Raw genomic sequence first — 18,387 nt, forward strand, 5'->3', positions numbered from 1 at the left:
ACTAGAACAGGATCAGTTACTCTACTGCTTCCTACTAGAACAGGATCAGTTACTCTACTGCTCCCTACTAGAACAGGATCAGTGACTCTACTGCTCCCTACTAGAACAGGATCAGTTACTCTACTGCTCCCTACTAAGACAGGATCAGTTACTCTACTGCTCCCTACTAGAACAGGATCAGTTACTCTACTGCTCCCTACTAGAACAGGATCAGTTACTCTACTGCTCCCTACTAGAACAGGATCAGTTACTCTACTGCGCCCTACTAGAACAGGATCAGTTACTCTACTGCGCCCTACTAGAACAGGATCAGTTACTCTACTGCTCCCTACTAGAACAGGATCAGTTACTTTACTGCTCCCTACTAGAACAGGATCAGTTACTCTACTGCTCCCTACTAGAACAGGATCAGTTACTCTACTGCTCCCTACTAGAACAGGATCAGTGACTCTACTGCTCCCTACTAGAACAGGATCAGTTACTCTACTGCTCCCTACTAGAACAGGATCAGTTACTCTACTGCTCCCTACTAGAACAGGATCAGTTACTCTACTGCTCCCTACTAGAACAGGATCAGTTACTCTACTGCTCCCTACTAGAACAGGATCAGTTACTCTACTGCTCCCTACTAGAACAGGATCAGTTAATCTACTGCTTCCTACTAGAACAGGATCAGTTACTCTACTGCTCCCTACTAGAACAGGATCAGTTACTCTACTGCTCCCTACTAGAACAGGATCAGTTACTCTACTGCTCCCTACTAGAACAGGATCAGTTACTCTACTGCTCCCTACTAGAACAGGATCAGTTACTCTACTGCTCCCTACTAGAACAGGATCAGTGACTCTACTGCTCCCTACTAGAACAGGATCAGTTACTCTACTGCGCCCTACTAGAACAGGATCAGTTACTCTACTAGAACAGGATCAGTTACTCTACTGCTCCCTACTAGAACAGGATCAGTTACTCTACTGCTCCCTACTAGAACAGGATCAGTTACTCTACTGCTGCCTACTAGAACAGGATCAGTTACTCTACTGCGCCCTACTAGAACAGGATCAGTTACTCTACTAGAACAGGATCAGTTACTCTACTGCTCCCTACTAGAACAGGATCAGTTACTCTACTGCTCCCTACTAGAACAGGATCAGTTACTCTACTGCTGCCTACTAGAACAGGATCAGTTACTCTACTGCTCCTTACTAGAACAGGATCAGTTACTCTACTGCTCCCTACTAGAACAGGATCAGTTACTCTACTGCTCCCTACTAGAACAGGATCAGTTAATCTACTGCTTCCTACTAGAACAGGATCAGTTACTCTACTGCTCCCTACTAGAACAGGATCAGTTACTCTACTGCTCCCTACTAGAACAGGATCAGTGACTCTACTGCTCCCTACTAGAACAGGATCAGTTACTCTACTGCTCCCTACTAGAACAGGATCAGTGACTCTACTGCTCCCTACTAGAACAGGATCAGTGACTCTACTGCTCCCTACTAGAACAGGATCAGTTACTCTACTGCTCCCTACTAGAACAGGATCAGTTACTCTACTGCGCCCTACTAAAACAGGATCAGTTACTCTACTGCGCCCTACTAGAACAGGATCAGTTACTCTACTAGAACAGGATCAGTTACTCTACTGCTCCCTACTAGAACAGGATCAGTTACTCTACTGCTCCCTACTAGAACAGGATCAGTTACTCTACTGCTGCCTACTAGAACAGGATCAGTTACTTTACTGCTCCTTACTAGAACAGGATCAGTTACTCTACTGCTCCCTACTAGAACAGGATCAGTTACTCTACTGCTCCCTACTAGAACAGGATCAGTTACTCTACTGCTCCCTACTAGAACAGGATCAGTTACTCTACTGCTCCCTACTAGAACAGGATCAGTTACTCTACTGCTCCCTACTAGAACAGGATCAGTTACTCTACTGCTCCCTACTAGAACAGGATCAGTTACTCTACTGCTCCCTACTAGAACAGGATCAGTTACTCTACTGCTCCCTACTAGAACAGGATCAGTTACTCTACTGCTCCCTACTAGAACAGGATCAGTTACTCTACTGCTCCCTACTAGAACAGGATCAGTTACTCTACTGCTCCCTACTAGAACAGGATCAGTTACTCTACTGCTCCTTACTAGAACAGGATCAGTTACTCTACTGCTCCCTACTAGAACAGGATCAGTTACTCTACTGCTCCCTACTAGAACAGGATCAGTTACTCTACTGCTCCCTACTAGAACAGGATCAGTTACTCTACTGCTCCCTACTAGAACAGGATCAGTTACTCTACTGCTCCCTACTAGAACAGGATCAGTTACTCTACTGCTCCCTACTAGAACAGGATTAGTTACTCTACTGCTGCCTACTAGAACAGGATCAGTTACTCTACTGCTCCCTACTAGAACAGGATCAGTTACTCTACTGCTCCCTACTAGAACAGGATCAGTTACTCTACTGCTCCCTACTAGAACAGGATCAGTTACTCTACTGCTCCCTACTAGAACAGGATTAGTTACTCTACTGCTCCCTACTAGAACAGGATCAGTTACTCTACTGCTCCCTACTAGAACAGGATCAGTTACTCTACTGCTCCCTACTAGAACAGGATCAGTTACTCTACTGCTCCCTACTAGAACAGGATCAGTTACTCTACTGCTTCCTACTAGAACAGGATCAGTTACTCTACTGCTCCCCACTAGAACAGGATCAGTTACTCTACTGCTTCCTACTAGAACAGGATCAGTTACTCTACTGCGCCCTACTAGAACAGGATCAGTTACTCTACTGCTCCCTACTAGAACAGGATCAGTTACTCTACTGCTCCCTACTAGAACAGGATCAGTTACTCTACTGCTCCCTACTAGAACAGGATCAGTTACTCTACTGCTCCCTACTAGAACAGGATCAGTGACTCTACTGCTCCCTACTAGAACAGGATCAGTTACTCTACTGCGCCCTACTAGAACAGGATCAGTTACTCTACTGCGCCCTACTAGAACAGGATCAGTTACTCTACTAGAACAGGATCAGTTACTCTACTGCTCCCTACTAGAACAGGATCAGTGACTCTACTGCTCCCTACTAGAACAGGATCAGTGACTCTACTGCTCCCTACTAGAACAGGATCAGTTACTCTACTGCTGCCTACTAGAACAGGATCAGTTACTTTACTGCTCCTTACTAGAACAGGATCAGTTACTCTACTGCTCCCTACTAGAACAGGATCAGTTACTCTACTGCTCCCTACTAGAACAGGATCAGTTACTCTACTGCTCCCTACTAGAACAGGATCAGTTACTCTACTGCTCCCTACTAGAACAGGATCAGTTACTCTACTGCTGCCTACTAGAACAGGATCAGTTACTCTACTGCTCCCTACTAGAACAGGATCAGTTACTCTACTGCTCCCTACTAGAACAGGATCAGTTACTCTACTGCTCCCTACTAGAACAGGATCAGTTACTCTACTGCTCCCTACTAGAACAGGATCAGTTACTCTACTGCTCCCTACTAGAACAGGATCAGTTACTCTACTGCTCCCTACTAGAACAGGATCAGTTACTCTACTGCTCCCTACTAGAACAGGATCAGTTACTCTACTGCTCCCTACTAGAACAGGATCAGTTACTCTACTGCTCCTTACTAGAACAGGATCAGTTACTCTACTGCTCCCTACTAGAACAGGATCAGTTACTCTACTGCTCCCTACTAGAACAGGATCAGTTACTCTACTGCTCCCTACTAGAACAGGATCAGTTACTCTACTGCTCCCTACTAGAACAGGATCAGTTACTCTACTGCTCCCTACTAGAACAGGATCAGTTACTCTACTGCTCCCTACTAGAACAGGATCAGTTACTCTACTGCTCCCTACTAGAACAGGATCAGTTACTCTACTGCTCCCTACTAGAACAGGATCAGTTACTCTACTGCTTCCTACTAGAACAGGATCAGTTACTCTACTGCTCCCTACTAGAACAGGATCAGTTACTCTACTGCTTCCTACTAGAACAGGATCAGTTACTCTACTGCGCCCTACTAGAACAGGATCAGTTACTCTACTGCTCCCTACTAGAACAGGATCAGTTACTCTACTGCTCCCTACTAGAACAGGATCAGTGACTCTACTGCTCCCTACTAGAACAGGATCAGTTACTCTACTGCTCCCTACTAGAACAGGATCAGTTACTCTACTGCTCCCTACTAGAACAGGATCAGTTACTCTACTGCTCCCTACTAGAACAGGATCAGTTACTCTACTGCTCCCTACTAGAACAGGATCAGTTACTCTACTGCTGCCTACTAGAACAGGATCAGTTACTCTACTGCGCCCTACTAGAACAGGATCAGTGACTCTACTGCTCCCTACTAGAACAGGATCAGTGACTCTACTGCTCCCTACTAGAACAGGATCAGTTACTCTACTGCTCCCTACTAGAACAGGATCAGTGACTCTACTGCTCCCTACTAGAACAGGATCAGTTACTCTACTGCGCCCTACTAGAACAGGATCAGTTACTCTACTGCGCCCTACTAGAACAGGATCAGTTACTCTACTAGAACAGGATCAGTTACTCTACTGCTCCCTACTAGAACAGGATCAGTGACTCTACTGCTCCCTACTAGAACAGGATCAGTTACTCTACTGCTCCCTACTAGAACAGGATCAGTTACTCTACTGCTCCCTACTAGAACAGGATCAGTTACTCTACTGCTCCCTACTAAAACAGGATCAGTTACTCTACTGCTCCCTACTAGAACAGGATCAGTTACTCTACTGCTCCCTACTAGAACAGGATCAGTTACTCTACTGCTCCCTACTAGAACAGGATCAGTTACTCTACTGCGCCCTACTAGAACAGGATCAGTTACTCTACTGCGCCCTACTAGAACAGGATCAGTTACTCTACTGCTCCCTACTAGAACAGGATCAGTTACTCTACTGCTTCCTACTAGAACAGGATCAGTTACTCTACTGCGCCCTACTAGAACAGGATCAGTTACTTTACTGCTCCCTACTAGAACAGGATCAGTTACTCTACTGCGCCCTACTAGAACAGGATCAGTTACTCTACTGCTCCCTACTAGAACAGGATCAGTTACTCTACTGCTCCCTACTAGAACAGGATCAGTTACTCTACTGCTCCCTACTAGAACAGGATCAGTTACTCTACTGCTCCCTACTAGAACAGGATCAGTGACTCTACTGCTCCCTACTAGAACAGGATCAGTTACTCTACTGCTCCCTACTAAAACAGGATCAGTTACTCTACTGCTCCCTACTAGAACAGGATCAGTTACTCTACTGCTCCCTACTAGAACAGGATCAGTTACTCTACTGCTCCCTACTAGAACAGGATCAGTTACTCTACTGCTCCCTACTAGAACAGGATCAGTTACTCTACTGCTCCCTACTAGAACAGGATCAGTTACTCTACTGCTCCCTACTAGAACAGGATCAGTTACTCTACTGCTCCCTACTAGAACAGGATCAGTTACTCTACTGCTCCCTACTAGAACAGGATCAGTTAATCTACTGCTTCCTACTAGAACAGGATCAGTTACTCTACTGCTCCCTACTAGAACAGGATCAGTTACTCTACTGCTCCCTACTAGAACAGGATCAGTGACTCTACTGCTCCCTACTAGAACAGGATCAGTTACTCTACTGCTCCCTACTAGAACAGGATCAGTGACTCTACTGCTCCCTACTAGAACAGGATCAGTGACTCTACTGCTCCCTACTAGAACAGGATCAGTTACTCTACTGCTCCCTACTAGAACAGGATCAGTTACTCTACTGCTGCCTACTAGAACAGGATCAGTTACTCTACTGCTCCTTACTAGAACAGGATCAGTTACTCTACTGCTCCCTACTAGAACAGGATCAGTTACTCTACTGCTCCCTACTAGAACAGGATCAGTTACTCTACTGCTCCCTACTAGAACAGGATCAGTTACTCTACTGCTCCCTACTAGAACAGGATCAGTGACTCTACTGCTCCCTACTAGAACAGGATCAGTTACTCTACTGCTCCCTACTAGAACAGGATCAGTTACTCTACTGCTCCCTACTAGAACAGGATCAGTTACTCTACTGCTTCCTACTAGAACAGGATCAGTTACTCTACTGCTCCCTACTAGAACAGGATCAGTTACTCTACTGCTTCCTACTAGAACAGGATCAGTTACTCTACTGCGCCCTACTAGAACAGGATCAGTTACTCTACTGCTCCCTACTAGAACAGGATCAGTTACTCTACTGCTCCCTACTAGAACAGGATCAGTTACTCTACTGCTCCCTACTAGAACATGATCAGTGACTCTACTGCTCCCTACTAGAACAGGATCAGTGACTCTACTGCTCCCTACTAGAACAGGATCAGTTACTCTACTGCGCCCTACTAGAACAGGATCAGTTACTCTACTGCGCCCTACTAGAACAGGATCAGTTACTCTACTAGAACAGGATCAGTTACTCTACTGCTCCCTACTAGAACAGGATCAGTGACTCTACTGCTCCCTACTAGAACAGGATCAGTTACTCTACTGCTCCCTACTAGAACAGGATCAGTTACTCTACTGCTCCCTACTAGAACAGGATCAGTTACTCTACTGCTCCCTACTAAAACAGGATCAGTTACTCTACTGCTCCCTACTAGAACAGGATCAGTTACTCTACTGCTCCCTACTAGAACAGGATCAGTTACTCTACTGCTCCCTACTAGAACAGGATCAGTTACTCTACTGCGCCCTACTAGAACAGGATCAGTTACTCTACTGCGCCCTACTAGAACAGGATCAGTTACTCTACTGCTCCCTACTAGAACAGGATCAGTTACTCTACTGCTTCCTACTAGAACAGGATCAGTTACTCTACTGCGCCCTACTAGAACAGGATCAGTTACTTTACTGCTCCCTACTAGAACAGGATCAGTTACTCTACTGCGCCCTACTAGAACAGGATCAGTTACTCTACTGCTCCCTACTAGAACAGGATCAGTTACTCTACTGCGCCCTACTAGAACAGGATCAGTTACTCTACTGCGCCCTACTAGAACAGGATCAGTTACTCTACTGCTCCCTACTAGAACAGGATCAGTTACTTTACTGCTCCCTACTAGAACAGGATCAGTTACTCTACTGCTCCCTACTAGAACAGGATCAGTTACTCTACTGCTTCCTACTAGAACAGGATCAGTTACTCTACTGCTCCCTACTAGAACAGGATCAGTGACTCTACTGCTCCCTACTAGAACAGGATCAGTTACTCTACTGCTCCCTACTAGAACAGGATCAGTTACTCTACTGCTCCCTACTAGAACAGGATCAGTTACTCTACTGCTCCCTACTAGAACAGGATCAGTTACTCTACTGCTCCCTACTAGAACAGGATCAGTTACTCTACTGCTCCCTACTAGAACAGGATCAGTTACTCTACTGCTCCCTACTAGAACATGATCAGTGACTCTACTGCTCCCTACTAGAACAGGATCAGTGACTCTACTGCTCCCTACTAGAACAGGATCAGTTACTCTACTGCGCCCTACTAGAACAGGATCAGTTACTCTACTGCGCCCTACTAGAACAGGATCAGTTACTCTACTAGAACAGGATCAGTTACTCTACTGCTCCCTACTAGAACAGGATCAGTGACTCTACTGCTCCCTACTAGAACAGGATCAGTTACTCTACTGCTCCCTACTAGAACAGGATCAGTTACTCTACTGCTCCCTACTAGAACAGGATCAGTTACTCTACTGCTCCCTACTAGAACAGGATCAGTTACTCTACTGCTCCCTACTAGAACAGGATCAGTTACTCTACTGCTCCCTACTAAAACAGGATCAGTTACTCTACTGCTCCCTACTAGAACAGGATCAGTTACTCTACTGCTCCCTACTAGAACAGGATCAGTTACTCTACTGCGCCCTACTAGAACAGGATCAGTTACTCTACTGCGCCCTACTAGAACAGGATCAGTTACTCTACTGCTCCCTACTAGAACAGGATCAGTTACTCTACTGCTTCCTACTAGAACAGGATCAGTTACTCTACTGCGCCCTACTAGAACAGGATCAGTTACTTTACTGCTCCCTACTAGAACAGGATCAGTTACTCTACTGCGCCCTACTAGAACAGGATCAGTTACTCTACTGCTCCCTACTAGAACAGGATCAGTTACTCTACTGCGCCCTACTAGAACAGGATCAGTTACTCTACTGCGCCCTACTAGAACAGGATCAGTTACTCTACTGCTCCCTACTAGAACAGGATCAGTTACTTTACTGCTCCCTACTAGAACAGGATCAGTTACTCTACTGCTCCCTACTAGAACAGGATCAGTTACTCTACTGCTTCCTACTAGAACAGGATCAGTTACTCTACTGCTCCCTACTAGAACAGGATCAGTGACTCTACTGCTCCCTACTAGAACAGGATCAGTTACTCTACTGCTCCCTACTAGAACAGGATCAGTTACTCTACTGCTCCCTACTAGAACAGGATCAGTTACTCTACTGCTCCCTACTAGAACAGGATCAGTTACTCTACTGCGCCCAACTAGAACAGGATCAGTTACTCTACTAGAACAGGATCAGTTACTCTACTGCTCCCTACTAGAACAGGATCAGTTACTCTACTGCTCCCTACTAGAACAGGATCAGTTACTCTACTGCTGCCTACTAGAACATGATCAGTTACTCTACTGCGCCCTACTAGAACAGGATCAGTTACTCTACTAGAACAGGATCAGTTACTCTACTGCTCCCTACTAGAACAGGATCAGTTACTCTACTGCTCCCTACTAGAACAGGATCAGTTACTCTACTGCTGCCTACTAGAACAGGATCAGTTACTCTACTGCTCCTTACTAGAACAGGATCAGTTACTCTACTGCTCCCTACTAGAACAGGATCAGTTACTCTACTGCTCCCTACTAGAACAGGATCAGTTACTCTACTGCTCCCTACTAGAACAGGATCAGTTACTCTACTGCCCCCTACTAGAACAGGATCAGTTACTCTACTGCTCCCTACTAGAACAGGATCAGTTACTCTACTGCTCCCTACTAGAACAGGATCAGTGACTCTACTGCTCCCTACTAGAACAGGATCAGTTACTCTACTGCTCCCTACTAGAACAGGATCAGTTACTCTACTGCTCCCTACTAGAACAGGATCAGTTACTCTACTGCTCCCTACTAGAACAGGATCAGTTACTCTACTGCGCCCTACTAGAACAGGATCAGTTACTCTACTGTTCCCTACTAGAACAGGATCAGTTACTCTACTGCGCCCTACTAGAACAGGATCAGTTACTCTACTGCTCCCTACTAGAACAGGATCAGTTACTTTACTGCTCCCTACTAGAACAGGATCAGTTACTCTACTGCTCCCTACTAGAACAGGATCAGTTACTCTACTGCTTCCTACTAGAACAGGATCAGTTACTCTACTGCTCCCTACTAGAACAGGATCAGTGACTCTACTGCTCCCTACTAGAACAGGATCAGTTACTCTACTGCTCCCTACTAGAACAGGATCAGTTACTCTACTGCTCCCTACTAGAACAGGATCAGTTACTCTACTGCGCCCTACTAGAACAGGATCAGTTACTCTACTAGAACAGGATCAGTTACTCTACTGCTCCCTACTAGAACAGGATCAGTTACTCTACTGCTCCCTACTAGAACAGGATCAGTTACTCTACTGCTGCCTACTAGAACAGGATCAGTTACTCTACTGCGCCCTACTAGAACAGGATCAGTTACTCTACTAGAACAGGATCAGTTACTCTACTGCTCCCTACTAGAACAGGATCAGTTACTCTACTGCTCCCTACTAGAACAGGATCAGTTACTCTACTGCTGCCTACTAGAACAGGATCAGTTACTCTACTGCTCCTTACTAGAACAGGATCAGTTACTCTACTGCTCCCTACTAGAACAGGATCAGTTACTCTACTGCTCCCTACTAGAACAGGATCAGTTAATCTACTGCTTCCTACTAGAACAGGATCAGTTACTCTACTGCTCCCTACTAGAACAGGATCAGTTACTCTACTGCTCCCTACTAGAACAGGATCAGTGACTCTACTGCTCCCTACTAGAACAGGATCAGTTACTCTACTGCTCCCTACTAGAACAGGATCAGTGACTCTACTGCTCCCTACTAGAACAGGATCAGTGACTCTACTGCTCCCTACTAGAACAGGATCAGTTACTCTACTGCTCCCTACTAGAACAGGATCAGTTACTCTACTGCGCCCTACTAAAACAGGATCAGTTACTCTACTGCGCCCTACTAGAACAGGATCAGTTACTCTACTAGAACAGGATCAGTTACTCTACTGCTCCCTACTAGAACAGGATCAGTTACTCTACTGCTCCCTACTAGAACAGGATCAGTTACTCTACTGCTGCCTACTAGAACAGGATCAGTTACTCTACTGCTCCTTACTAGAACAGGATCAGTTACTCTACTGCTCCCTACTAGAACAGGATCAGTTACTCTACTGCTCCCTACTAGAACAGGATCAGTTACTCTACTGCTCCCTACTAGAACAGGATCAGTTACTCTACTGCTCCCTACTAGAACAGGATCAGTTACTCTACTGCTCCTTACTAGAACAGGATCAGTTACTCTACTGCTCCCTACTAGAACAGGATCAGTTACTCTACTGCTCCCTACTAGAACAGGATCAGTTACTCTACTGCTCCCTACTAGAACAGGATCAGTTACTCTACTGCTCCCTACTAGAACAGGATCAGTTACTCTACTGCTCCCTACTAGAACAGGATCAGTTACTCTACTGCTCCCTACTAGAACAGGATCAGTTACTCTACTGCTCCCTACTAGAACAGGATCAGTTACTCTACTGCTCCCTACTAGAACAGGATCAGTTACTCTACTGCTCCCTACTAGAACAGGATCAGTTACTCTACTGCTCCCTACTAGAACAGGATCAGTTACTCTACTGCTTCCTACTAGAACAGGATCAGTTACTCTACTGCTCCCTACTAGAACAGGATCAGTTACTCTACTGCTTCCTACTAGAACAGGATCAGTTACTCTACTGCTCCCTACTAGAACAGGATCAGTTACTCTACTGCTTCCTACTAGAACAGGATCAGTTACTCTACTGCTCCCTACTAGAACAGGATCAGTTACTCTACTGCTCCCTACTAGAACAGGATCAGTTACTCTACTGCTCCCTACTAGAACAGGATCAGTTACTCTACTGCTCCCTACTAGAACAGGATCAGTTACTCTACTGCTGCCTACTAGAACAGGATCAGTTACTCTACTGCTCCCTACTAGAACAGGATCAGTGTTGAGTTGATGTGATGCTCCTCCTCCACCTCCTCCTCCCTCTCTTCCTCTCACTCCTCTTTGTCAAACTCTCCCTCCTCCTCCTTTCCCTGTTTCTCCTCCTCCCTCTCTTCCTCACTCTCTTTTCCTCTTCCCTCTCTCCCTCCTCTTCCTCTCCTCCTCCATCATCTTCCTCCAGACTGAGTTGTATCTGTGTATCTCTGTGTCCAGGGCTCTCTGCAGTGTGTCCATCCTCCTCTGTTTACAACATACAGAGGACAAGACAAATACACACACACCGACACACACACATACATACCGACACCTAGACACACACCCATACACATACCCACACACATTGAAACAGAAAGACAGACACAGACCCACACACACATACCCACACCCAGACACCGTCACACAGACACCCAGTGGGAGAGAGGGAACCCTGGTGTGACGTAGGTCACCCTGGTGTGACGCCTAACTGTGGCCCACCAAAGACCTGCTTGTCACCATACTGCTCTCACCAGCAGACACCAAACAGCTCAACTCTCTCAACAAGGGAACTCTCCTCCTCTCTTGCCCTGTCCCTCTCTGACTGGGACATGTCACTCCTCCTCCCTCTCCTCCTCTCCTCCACTCTCTCTCTCCTCCTCCCTCCCTCTCCTCCTCTTGAATGAACCCAACAAATCAGTAGAGGCTATTGCCCCTATTCTTAAGCAGTCCGAGACATAGAACATGGATCATATTGTTCCACCATTGGGAATATTCTAACTTCCTTGGTAGGGATCCTTTATGTCATTCAGTTCATTAGTTCATTTATGTCATCAGAGGTGTCCAGGAACACTGACCAGTCAGTACACTCGAAACAGCCCTGAAGGGCAAGGGAACTCTCCTCAGTCCAAACCCCCCTTCCCCCCTCAAATCCATTCGCTTCACAACCTGCTCACGCTGAAGCACAGTCTTGTAGGTCGGTAAAAGGTGTACTACATTGTGATCTGAAGATCCAAGCGTGGGTGTCATGGAAATTTTGGAATACAGTTATAATATGTGTGTTTTATATGAGGAATGTGTTTTAACCCTTGTGCTGCCTTCGGGTCACATGACCCAAAGGTTCATAACGAACCATTGTTGTGTTTACCCAATTTTACCCAATACAAAAACAAATAAAAATAATTTTCTTTTAACCTTCGCAATGTGGGGGGTCTGACGCATGCTTACAAAAATACAAAATTGCTTTACTTTGTTTTTGTATGCGGTAAAGTTGTCGCAATACGACGGTGGGTCACAACGACTGATGGGTCAGAATGACCCAAAGATAACACAAGGGTTAAGGGAAGTCTGAAGAAGCTTAATACAGTGACAGTCGATTCAACCCATTTGGTAGAGATGCCATTTGCAGTTTTATAACTAGGAGACGTGAAGTCTAAGAGACGGGAAGTCTGGGTGACCTGAGAGGGTTCTTGTCACCTGGGGAGGAAGAGACAGTTGGTCTGGAGATGTGGATTCAACTGTATTGTTATTGTGATCTGCTGCTCTGACCCTTCCTGTTGCATTGAGTGGGGTTAATCAAAAACTTGTTTGAAGTGGCCCGCACAAAGGATTGTGGGACAAATGGTACAGAGATGTATTGTTTCAAACTGTCACTGAGTAAGCCAATCATAGACTTGATTACATTGATGGATTGACCTTATAGAATGCCATTTGATCTAACGTGTATATAAGGTAGCGTTTGTGATTGTTCTGCATCACTCTGGCGAACGACCTGTGGCTAGCACCTCCTTCGTTATGACTGATCACAAAGTACTTTGTTAAATCTTGATTTGTACAAGCAAAATAAATTTATTGTAACCGCCATCTCTTGACTATTCAAATCTACACAGTGCCGCTAGAATTTTTCCATATCACTTGGTGGCCTGTGGGGAGATCCTCGTCTGCTCAGCGTATCTCCGACATGTACTCCCTTAGAAAAGGTGATTTGATCAATCCGGCATAGCCGCCTTTACCTCTATCCAAAATTTTCAGAGAAAGCGGGGCCGATTCGAGGGGGTGCTTGACTGGTTGCACTTTCGCTGGCGCGGGATCCTGAAAGAACCGGTAAATATTCTTTTGTGGCTTCTGTGTAATTTGAGTTGTCTAAATGTGTGTTGTTTAGACTATGGTCAATAATTCGGTTTAGTTAGTAAATAGGGCGGAGACTGGAGAAGAGCTTTGTCCTGTACGTGCAAGTCGTACGAAATTAATAGGGCGGAGACCGGAGAAGATCTTTCGTCCTGTACGTGCAAGTCGTACAAATTAATCGGATAAGGCCGGAGAACTTATCCTTTACGTGAAAGTCGTAAAAAAGCATGCAGGGAAAGTGTGCTGACGAGCGCACAAAAGGGTGATAAATTCACATGTTATATCGTGTTATGTGTCTTTTGAGACCCTAGGATTAGAATATGTTGGGTTAGTGATAGTTTGAGAAATTGTATTGGCTTTGGTGGTCATAACAGTTCTTATTTATTTACGGCCAAAACGTGATTCTAAGTCCCGAGAGAAAAGTATACTAGTCAGCTGTGTGAGTGAGAGTGTTTACAAAGGGTTTGAGTCCCTGAAGGTGGAGAACAAAGAAAAAAAAAAAATTAGGAAGTATGGGCCTGTGAAATTTCAAAGTAGAGGTTTTAAGTTTGCAACACGCGTGTTCATTTTTTGTTTTAATTACAAGTTATGTTTTTTGAGGTTAAAAGAAGTATGAGTAACTAATGGTGTCTATTATTCAAGCTATATACAAATTACAAAAATCAAAATTTTAATTACTTTTCGAAATTTTAATTATTTTTTCGGTTTGAATATTTGTAATTTAAGATTGTGCAGTTATTTTCATTGAAAGTTGGGAAGTCGGAATTCAATTGTTTTTTGAAAAGAAAAGGGGTAATTGTGTCTTTATTTTCCGTTGTTGGTTATCGTTTATGGATTGTAATTCTGAAAATGAATGGTCTGGAGACAGAATTGACCTGTCCAAACATCGATTGCATGAAGCAAAAGTATGGTAACGATAGTTTATTGCAAATACAAATATGGATTGATAAATGTGGATTTTCGAGTGTGGAGTCGTTTTGTTTTAAGGACCTTATTGTATTGCGAAATGGGTTCGTGGAGAGAAATAGATACACGATTTTTTTTTAAGTGGAGAAAAGAATAGATTTTAGCCTGATTGGAGAGCTTTTTTTCTGATTGGATGGAGATAGGTAGAGGGATAAAGAAATATTAGGACAGAATAGTGTGGGGAATTTTTCATCTATTTCCCCACAGATTCACGATTGAGATTTTCTGGCTGTTCCGCAAACAAATTTCGCCTCATCCGCAGCCAGGGGTGTTGCGGCAGGATGCGCGGGCGCATGAGGGTTTGCGGGAATGCGAGAACAGAATACGAAGAGGTCAGACATTTGCCATTTCTTCTGACAGCCGGTTATATCTAGGAAAAGTCAAGAAAGTAGGATCCTGGAATGTTCTTTATAAATTTGCTTTGGATTCCCGCAAAGATTGAAGCTTGTGCCTTGACTTGCAATTGCCATTGTGTTTTGAAGAAGGAAAGGTTAAAGTCCTCTCCGGAACAAAGGGTTTGAGTCCCTGTTGTGTTTGGAATAAGCGTGTTGTGGGCTATGGTCAAAGCTGATGCAGAGCGTGTTGACATGCTGTTGAAAAAACATGTAGGCCAACACGAATTGCTAGGTCAATCCAAAATGCGTGCTTTAATTGTGGGAATTTGAGCAAAATGTACGTGAATGTCCGGAGATGTGTCATCACTGTTGAAAGTTTTTTTTGGAAATTGTGAGCGAACTCTCAAATCAGAGGGGTTCGTGACCGGAAGTTGAGTTCCGAAATGGTGGCGTACAATGTTTATCGGTTATGACACTGTTGGTAGAGGAGAGACGATTGTTTTACAACTCTGTGTTAACCGTTATATGTTTGATGTTAGACTTTACATCGGTCTGATAACCGCCAGAAGGCATTTGTTTTTTAAGACGGAGACATTCTGTTTTGAAAATGCTAATGTTAATTCTTTGACTGAATTCTCCACTTGAAAAGAGGCGCATGCGCTTGAGCCTAGCGGAAGTTGATTCTTTCAGTGAAGCTCATTCTGCGTGCAGTGCCCACACATGAGTGCAAAAAATAAATAAAAAAAATTCACTCATTTTATAGAGATTTTGACGTTGAATTGTGAAGTATATTGGTTGGGAAAACAGATGTGTGTTTCTGTTTCTTTGTCGAACTTAAGAAAATATTGTGAGTTGCCATACTCTTGATTTGGAAATTATGTACAGACCGATTTTCTATATTATGAGCTTGATTCGTTGTTGAATAACGCGCTGAAAATTTAGTGTTTGGGTAGGATAATTGGTAAAAGGCCAGTTTTGGCAATAAAAGCGGTATTCATTTTAAGAATTACAATCCCGGGGTTATTGAAACTTTTATAGAAAGTTATGTGTTCAAACGGAAATGTTATGTTGTTTAAGGAATATTTTTGTTTATGTCTGGAAATGTTCGATGGTTTTATTTTTAATTTTGTGGGAGTTCACAGATGTTACTGTTGTTTAAAGAAATATGTAAAGGGTTATGAAGAAGTGATTAGAAAGATTGAGCCAGTCCGAGGGACTGAAGTGTATACAAGGGGAACTAGTTCGAGTGACCGAATTGCGTTTGTTGTTAAGGGCAAAGGTGCTACATATGTGTGTTTATTGCTGCTGAGATGATTTGTTGAAATGTGTTGGGTTTGGTGGTATTCGTATTTACCTATTTAAATGGACTTGAAGTTGAAGCTTTGTCCAACCAGAATGCTAATACATGGGTAAACTGTCATTCTCTGACGAGTGATATTAGGTGCATATGTTGATTTCGGAGCCTAATTTTTATGTTGAAATTAAAATAGTACTAATGGTTGATAGAATTGTAAAGGTTGTAATTGTAAAGAAAAACTAGGCTGTGACTGTTGGTTAATGGCTAATGGTGAAAACGTGGAGGAAGTGCATTTTGTTCTGTCCTGAGACAAAGGAGAGTCCAGGAAGTTGAATTTGCAACTATGGCAACGACATTGGCTAACAAACTAACAGACCGACAGGCGGGTACAGGCTAGTAAAGGAATTGCAGCTTGATATTTGAGATCCAGGATGAGTAACCGCATGACGCATGCGCAGATGGAAGTTGAGAAATTTACAAAGACGCAAATTTAGAGAAATAGATACATTTGGAGCGAATTTTACATATTAATTTGGTTACTTTTGAAATATGTTACGTGATGAGTATTTTGAAACATTTGCTAACAAGGTTTTGTTTGTTTGAGGACATTTTAAATGAGTTTCAGAAATTCCGAGGAAAGGTGGGGGCTACAAAAAAAAAAGTCCCGTTACGATGAGTTTTACAAAGGTGATCCCAGAGGGTGTAATTCTGCATACTTATGTGAGTATTAATGGTGAAAGATGTGTCCGTTTAGATGAATTCGAAGTTTGGTGGTTTACGAATGTATGATTTAACATTTGTTCTAAATCCTAGCCAAACAGGGAGGTAGGAGCCTTTCAGACCAGAACTTGTATTTACGAGCGGAAAATCTGTGGTGTGTGATGGTATCCATAAAAATGCAGAAATTAGACCCTGGTTCATAAATTAGTTCTAATTGGATTGGAAAAGTTATACTTTAGCAAAATTAAGTGAATAGATGGTAAACGCCAACCATCTGTGTTGTTTAAAAGAAGACAAAAAAAAGAGAAAAAAGGTTGAGTTTTTTGCTTTGTTCCAGAGCGCGCTGTTTGATGCGAGTTTGAAATGCGCGATTGTTTATTTGAGTTGATTCACTAACAAAGAGTAATTGAGATAGCTGGTAAATATAGGAATATTCAAAGGTGTATACATTACATGCTTTGATAAAACTTTTGAGGAGTTAAAGAATAAGGTTTTGTTTTACGGGTTTATGTTAAATTGTGAATTTAAAGGTTTAAAAGAAAAAGGGAGAGTTTATATTTTCTTTTGTCTTAAGGGCATGGTACAATGTTTTGGGATAAACAGTTAGGCTGTGATGAGGTTGTTTTATTATGGTATTGGTTCATGAAGAGGGTTATGATAATTTGGTTTTGAAATAATTTGGGAAGACTCATTAAGTCTGATAAATTGTGGTTATGATGGTTTGTGCTAAGTAGCTTGTTCTGGACTGCAGCCAAAGCAAGTTATGAAGTTCTACCTATCTAACCTATATAGAAATATAGATGGGGTATAAGTTTGGTTAATGGTTACATTAAGAATATTTTATGGTCTATGTTTTATTTTGGAATCATACAGATTAAATTCTGGTTTAGGGTAGTGATGCTGGTTTTCTACATGTCTTGGAAAAAGAGAGATTTGATTTGGTGAATTTAAATACAAAAAATTAAAAGGGAATCTGAAATATAAAGGTATTCATTTGAACTGTTCCTAAAGGTTTTTTGAAGAAAAGATAATAAGAGACTAAAAGTTGAGGTTATTCGTAATTTGGCTGTTTTCTAAAATAGTTTTATTTTATACAAATTGGTTCAAAAGTTGGTTGCTTCAGTGTAAGCTTGTTAATTCATAAAAGGGAAAAGAGTTAAAATATTTACTGATAGTTAAATACATCATTGGTGTTACATATGATTTTGGGAAAGGTATGGAAACAGGAAGTTTCTTATTTTTCACTTATAGAACAACTTGCTGTATGCAAATGTGGAATTCACTCTAACAATTATGATTATTCCACAGGGAAAATGCTAGTGCTGATACTAGCTGGAGCAGTTTCTAGATTGCCTGAATGCATTGATGAACTAACTAGAATATGTTTTTGATGTGATATGTTTACAGGAAGTGATGAGATGATGTTGCTATGTCCGGATGAGCCTAACTTGACAAATTTGGGCTTACAGGACTTTTTTGAGGAAAATTGTTGTGTGAACTTGATACAACATTTGTTACAGGTTCTTTAAGGGAAGCGCAGGCTTCTTAGAGAGGAAGAGATGACGTTTAGGAATTTATGACTGACTGATGACTGACTGATCCAAAGAGAGTGACTATGGGGGTT

This window comes from Osmerus eperlanus, chromosome 1, assembly GCF_963692335.1.
Source record: "Osmerus eperlanus chromosome 1, fOsmEpe2.1, whole genome shotgun sequence".
NCBI lineage: Eukaryota > Metazoa > Chordata > Actinopteri > Osmeriformes > Osmeridae > Osmerus > Osmerus eperlanus.